The sequence below is a fragment of the Colobus angolensis genome, unplaced genomic scaffold, assembly GCF_000951035.1.
Source record: "Colobus angolensis palliatus isolate OR3802 unplaced genomic scaffold, Cang.pa_1.0 Scaffold5, whole genome shotgun sequence".
Classification (NCBI taxonomy): Eukaryota; Metazoa; Chordata; class Mammalia; order Primates; family Cercopithecidae; genus Colobus; species Colobus angolensis.
In genome coordinates, this window is record NW_012118487.1 from 32,389,686 (window position 1) to 32,397,611 (window position 7,926).

The window sequence follows — 7,926 nt, forward strand, 5'->3', positions numbered from 1 at the left end:
GGCCATATAAGTAGTATAAATAATCCCAGAGAAAATGTGTTGGTCTTCATCCTAAGATAATATTGAGTTTCTATGGGTATTTATGTGTTGGCAAAGGAAGGTAGGAGGAGTGCCAGTTTTTTTTATATACTTGTGCCCACAATAGCACCAAGTGATTTATCAGATGCAGTATAAGAAGATCACTTGACTACCTGAAGGTGCAGGGATATTTTTTCAACTATTCAAAATAACTGGTTTTTGAGAACATATGGTGGAACACTGGCTATTTTCCAGTATACACACTGCACACTCACACATGCACACACATGCCCACAAGACATTGGGATTTTTAATTTTCAAAGTAAACTTATCTTCTGAGTTAAATTATTTGATAGTCAATACCAATAAAACCAAAAGTTTGATTGTCAAATGTGCACATCATTTAGTGTTTCATCCTCAACATTTGCCTAATGGTTACACTCAGTCACATGTGTACAGAGCTTTTACTATGGTCATGTGAATGCTGGGAGATATATTTCTGAGATTTTTTTCCAGTTATAGCATTAGATGCATTCTATTTTTTCACACTTTTCAAATTTACTTTATGATCAGTTACATGACTGTGAGAATTTGCTCCAGGTTAGTAGTCCAATTTGTGACCACAATACAATAAAATTGGTTTATATAGAAAGAAATCTTCAGCTGGAGTGATTATACCTATTTTAACTAAATGAGTTTATTTTCAACATACTATTCTCAATGATAAAAACTGCATAATTTTTCAAGAATAATACATATGCTTTATGTGATATAGCTTCTGCAGAGGATTTATATTTTGGTCTTTATTGTGTCATGAAAGGAAATGGAAAAGTTAAGAGTCAAGGTATCCCAGCACTTTGGGAGGCCAAAGTGGGAAGATCACGAGGCCAGGAGATTGAGACCATCCTGGCTAACACGGTGAAACCCCATCTCTACTAAAAATATAAAAAATTAGCCAGGCGTGGTGGCACACACCTGTACTCCCAGATACTTGGGAGGCTGAGGCAGGAGAATAGCTTGAACCCGGGAGGCAGAGGTTGCAGTGAGCCAAGATTGCACCACTGCACTCCAGCCTGGACCACAGAGAGAGACTCCATCTCAAAAAAAAAAAAAAGAGTCAAGGTAAAAGTTGTATAATTCAATCAAACATGTGAACTCACAGTGACCCCCACAGTTTGCACAATTTGCAGGCCTGAACATACACAAGAATATGTTGAGCAACTTTATCCTCTTCACAATCTGGGGTACCTCTTCTGTCTCCATATTTGATCAGCAAAGGTCATCCTGTACTTACTCATCATTTCAAGTTAACAGTAGCTCTGGAATTTATGCTGTACTGCAGTAACTGTGTGTAATTCTACCTACAAGGAATCATGTGAAAGAAGAAGTCATTTCATTGCAACACCATTATAAAGTCAGAAAGCAAAAATGCAATTTTAAAACAAAAGCTATTTCAAGACATATGGTACAAAAGGAAGAGGCAGCAGGTCAGGGAAACTGGGTTCCCATTGAGATGTGCCAACTTCGTCGTGTAACTTTCCAGGAAGCACATAGCCTTTCTGGATTGCAGTTCCTATATTTACAAAGCAGATGAGGTGGGGTGGATATCTGCTGAGTCTCTTTCCAGTTTGAGCTTTTCTGTTCTCATTCTGGAAGCTACAAGAAGGACAGGCAAATCGGGTATTACCACAGATCTTGGCCTTCCTGAGGTTTAGTTCAAGGGAAAAGGGCTTCCTCCCACAGTCATTTTATACTTCAGCAGAAAATGCAGAAAAAAAATGCATATATATATGTTGGTTGGGTGACCCCAGAGCATAATTCAAACTCTGAACAACCTAAACTAAGACCGCACCAGTCTAAGCGAGTTAACACACATTGGCTCAATTAATTTGATCAATGGAATAAGTTATCCTATGGATAACAACAAAATCCTATTCTAGGATTCCCTATTGCCATAGGGTTTACCATCTTGATGTTGGATCAGGACATCCTAATGGTGTAGCTGCTATTAAGGGTTCATTTATTCAATGATTAAAGTCCTACCTGATCTGAGTTCAGACCAGAGTAATCCCGGTTGGTTTCTATCTATTTAACATTTCTCCTAGTATGAAAGGACAAGAGAAGTAGGGCCCACTTCATAAAGCACCCTAGCCGCATAAATGATGCTATCTCAGTCTAACAAACCATCACACACCCTACCCAAGAACAGGGTTTGTTAAGATGGAGGAGCTTGGTAATTGCATAAAACTTAAAATTTTATAGTAAGAGGTTCAACTCCTCTTCTTAACAATATGCCTAAAATTAACCTTCTCCTACTCATTATCCCCATTCTTATCACTATAGTGTTCCTTACACTCATCGAACGAAAAATCTTAAGCTATACACAACTATGCAGCGGACCCAGAATTGTCAGTCTCGATGGGCTGCTTCAACCATTCGCTGATGCAATAAAACTTTTCACCAAAGAACCCTTACGGCCTTCAAAATCTGCTATTACCCTTCACATTATTGCTTCAACACTAGCCTTTTCCATCACTCTCCTCTTATGAACTCCCCTCCCTATCCCAGACCCTTTAATTAATTTTAACATAGGCCTCCTATTTATACTAGCCACATCGAGCCTAGCCGTCTACTCTATTCTATGATCAGGATGAGCATCTAATTCAAATTATGCACCAATCAGCGCATTACGAGCTGTGGCCCAAACAATTTCATATGAGGTCACCTTGGCCATTATCCTGCTATCAGTTCTACAGAGAAGCGGCTCATTTAACTTATACACACTCTTCACAATGCAAGAATTCCTCTGACTGCTCCTACCATCATGGCTCTAGCCATAATATGATTCATATCCACACTAGCAGAAACTAACCCAGCCCCTTTTGATCTATCAGAAGGAGAGTCAGAGTTAGTCTCAGGCTTCAACATCGAATGCGCCATAGGCTCATTTGCCCTCTTCTTTATAGCAGAATATATGAATATTATCATAATAAATGCCCTAACTACTGCTATTTTCCTAGGAGTACTACACACTATATACTCACCAGAACTCTATACCACAAATTTCATTACCAAGACCCTTCTTTTAACCACTCTATTTTTATGAATTTGAATGGCATACCCTCAATTCCACTGTGATCAACTCACATCTTTTATGAAAACACTTTCTACCACTTATACTAGCATTTTGCATATATCTCAATGCTTGTCCTAATTTCCACCATCCCACCCTAAACATAGGAAATATGTCAGACAAAAGAATTACTTTGATAGAGTAAACAATAGAGGTTAAAATCCTCTAATTTCTAGAACTATAGGAATCTAGCCTACCCCTGAGAATCCAAAATTCTCTGTGCTACCTATCACACCACATCCTAGATTAAGGTCAGCTAAATAAGCTATTGGGCCCATACACTGAAAATATTGGTTATACCCTTCCCGTACCCCTTAGCTCAACTTATTATTTCCCTCACCCCATTTTCACAGGAACTGATATCACAATTCTATGGCCACCCTGATTTCTCATCTGAACAGGGCTAGAAATAAACATACTAGCCCTTACCCCAATCTTAATTAAAAAAATAAATCCCCGCTCTACAGAAGCAGCCACCAAGTGTTTCCCTACACAAGCAACCACATCTATAATTCTCATGACAGGTATCCTTTCCAATAACCTGTTCTCCAGACAATGAACAATAATAAACACTATCAATCAATTCTTATCCTTAATAATAATAGTGGCCCTAGTAATAAAACTAGGAATATTCCCCTTTCACTTCTGAGTCTCAGTGATAACCCAAGGAATCTCTTTAATGTCTGGTATACTTCTCCTCACATGACAAAAAGTAGCTCTTATCTCCATTATGTTTCAAAGTGTTTCATCAACAAACACGAACATCCTCCTAACACAATCCTATCCATTATAGTGAGTGGCTGAGGGGAACTTAACCAAACAACTGCATAAAATCCTAGCCCACTCCTCAGTCACTCACATAGGTTGAATAATAGCAGTACTAATTTATAACCCAAATATTACCACCCTAAACCTGATTATTTACCTTATCTTAACAACAACCGCATTTCCAGCACTCAACCTGAGTATAAGCACCACAAAGCTATCATTATTTCACACCTGAAACAAATGAACATGGTTGTCACCTGCAATTCCACTAATTCTACTATCCTTAGGAGGTTTATCCCCATTAACAGGGTTCCTGCCTTAATGAATCACCATTCAAGAATTTACAGAAAACAATAGCCTTATTACCCCAATCATTATAGCTATCATAACCCTACTCAACCTGGACTTTTACATACGCCTAGTCTATTCCTTCTCAGTAACACTATTCCCCTCATTTAACAATATGAAAATAAAATGACAATTTGAAAACACAAAACCCATACTACTCTTCCCCCAGCTTGTCATCTCTTCTACCCTCCTCTTACTCATCTCTCCAGAAATTTAGGTTAAATAGGACCGAGGACCTTCAAAGTCTTTAGTAAGTAAGTTACTCTTAATTTCTGTAACAAATCTAAAGATGGCAAGATGCTATTCTGCATCAATTGAATGCAAATCAATGGCTTTGATTAAGCTAAGCCCTCACTAGGTATATGGAATTCAAACCCATGAATAAAATTTAGTTAACAGCTAAGCACCCTAAGCAACTGGCTTCAATCTACCCAAGCGCCGTTGGGGGAGAAAGGCAGAGAAGACCCAGCAGGATTGAAGCTGCTCCTTTGAATTTGCAATCGAACATGAGAAATCACCTCAGGGCTGCTAAAAAGAAGCCTTGACCTCTGTCTTTAGATTTACACTCTAATGCTTACTCAGCCATTTTACCTTTTCCCCACTTATGTTCATCAATCATTGACTGTTTTCAACTAACCACGAAGATACCGGAACACTATACCTGCTATGGCGCATGAGTGGGGATAGTAGGCACCACCTTAAGCCTTCTAATTCGAGCAGAACTAGGCCAACCAGGAACTCTGCTAGGAGATGATCAGATCTACAATGTTATTGTTACCGCCCACACATTCGTTATAATTTTATTTATGGTAACACCAGTCATGATTGGGGTTTTCGGCAACTGGCTAGTCCCTCTGACCATTGGTTGACTGGACATGGCATCCCCCTGAATAAACAATATGATTTTCTGACTTCTCCCCCTATCTTTTCTACTCCTACTTGCGTCTTCAATAGTAGAAGCTGGAACTGGAACCGGCTGGACAGTTCGTCCCCCTTTAGCAGGAAACCTAGCACATGCAGGATCCTCTGTGGCTCTGACCATCTTCCCGCCCCACTTAGCAGGTGTTTTTTCTATTTTAGGGGCTATTAATTTTATCACCACAATTATTAACATAAAACCCCCAACTATATCCCAGTATCAAACACCCCTTTTCGACAAATCAGTCCTCATTATGGCAGTCCTTCTGCTCCTTTCCCTCCTAGTCCTAGCCGCCGGCATTACTATACTGTTAACTGACCGAAACCTCAACACTACTTTTTTTGACCCTGCTTGTGAGGGTGACCCCATCTTGTACCAACATTTATTCTGATTCTTTGGTCACCCTGAAGTCTATATCCTTATCCTACAAGGCTTTGGGATAATCTCCCGCAACATAATATATTATTATGGAAAAAAGGAACCATTTGTGTGCATGGGCATAGTAGAAGCCATGATATCAATTGGCGTCTTAGGATCTATCATATGGGCTTACCATATATTTACAGTAGGAATAGACATAGACACATGAGCATACTTCACCTTCCCTACCATAATTACTGCCATCCCTACTGGTATCAAGATCTTTAGCTGATTAGGCGCCCTGCACCACAGTAACATCAAATGATCTCCCACAATATTCTGAGCCCTAGGATTCATTTTCCTTTCCAGAGTAGGAGGTTTTACCAGCATCGTACTAGCTAATTCAGCACTAGATATTGTCTTACACGACACTGACTATGCTGTATCCCATTTCCACTACGTTCTATCAATAGGAGCAGTATTTGCCATTACAGGGGTCTTTGTCCACTGATTCCTCTTATTTTCAGGTTTTACACTTAAGCAGACCTACGCTAAAATCCACTTCATCATTATATTCATACGTGCTAATTATTATTATTATAATTTGTTGAGATGAAGTCTCGCTCTGTCACACAGGCTGGAATGCCGTGGCGGGATCTCGGCTCACTGCAAGCTCCGCCTCCCGGGTTTACACCATTCTCCTGCCTCAGTCTCCCCGGTAGCTGGGACTATAGGCCTCCGCCACCACGCCTGGCTAATCTTTTGTATTTTTAGTAGAGATGGGGTTTCACCGTGTTAGCCAGGATGGTCTCCATCTCCTGATCTCGTGAGCCGCTCTCCTCGGCCTCCCAAAGTTCTGGGATTACAGGCATGAGCCACCTCACCCGGCCAATTTAACCTTTTTTCCACAGCACTTCCTCAGCCTATCGGGTATGCCTCGACGTTACTCCAATTACCCTAATGCGTATGCCATGTGAAATATTATCTCATCCATAGGCTCATTTATCTCACTAACAGCAGTTATACTAATAATCGTTATGATCCAAGAAGCCTTTGCTTCAAAATGAAAAGTGCTAGCAATTACACAATCATCTACTAATTTAAAGTGACTTTACGAGTGTCCACCACCTTACCACACATTTGAAGAGCAAACCTATGTGAAAACCTAAATGAGAAAGGAAGGAATCAAAACTCCAGAAACAGGTTTCAAGCCAGTCCCCTAACCCTTATGACTCTCTCGATAAGATATTAGTAACATTATTACATAACTTCATTGAAGTTACTTTATAGGTTAAATCCTACATGTCTTGATGGCTCATGCAGTTCAATTAGGCCTTCAAGACTCTACATCCCCTATTATAGAAGAACTACTCACTTTCCATGAGTATGCTCTTATAATTATTTTCCTAATTAGTTCCCTAGTCCTATACATTATTTCCCTGATACTCACAACAAAATTAACTCATACTAGCACCATAGATGCCCAAGAAATCGAGACTGTGTGAACTATTTTACCTGCCATTATCTTAATTTTAATTGCCCTCCCATCCTTATGTATTCTGTAAATAACTAATAATCCTTCTCTTACCATCAAATCAATTGGCCACCAATAATATTGAAGCTATGAATGTACAGACTGTGAAGAATTAAGCTTTGATTCTTATATAATTCCAACAGCAGACTTAAAGCCAGGAGAACTTCAACTCCTCGAAGTTGATAACCAAACAATTCTCCCAACAGATATCCCCATCCATATATTAATCTCATCCGAAGACATCCTGCACTCATGAACTATCCCCTCATTGGGCCTGAAAATAGATGCAATCCCCGGATGCCTAAATCAAACCACCCTAACTGCTATACAACCAGGCCTTTACTATGGACAGTGTTCAGAAATTTGTGGGTCCAACCACAGTGTTATACCTATTGTCCTAGAATTAACTCCCTTAAAATGCTTTGAAACCTGATCCACATCCACACTGTAACATCACTGTAAAGCTATCTAGCATTAACCTTTTAAGTTAAAGACTGAGGGTATCTACACCTCTCTGCAGTGAATGCCTCAACTAGATACTTCCACATGATCCATTGTCATCCTGTCAACAACCATAACTTTATTCTCCATTATTCACTTAAAATTACTAAATTTCATTATACATCTCCTGTACCAAAAAGAATCAAAATGCAAAAACATAAAGCCCCCTGAGAATTAAAATGAACGAAAATCTATTCACCCCTTTTACTATCCCAACAATTCTAGGCCTACCCACAGTAGTGTTAATCATTTTATTTCCCACCCTACTATTTCCAACCTCCAGTCATCTAATTAGTAACCAACTGATTTTCATTCAACAGTGACTAATTCAACTTGTACTAAAAC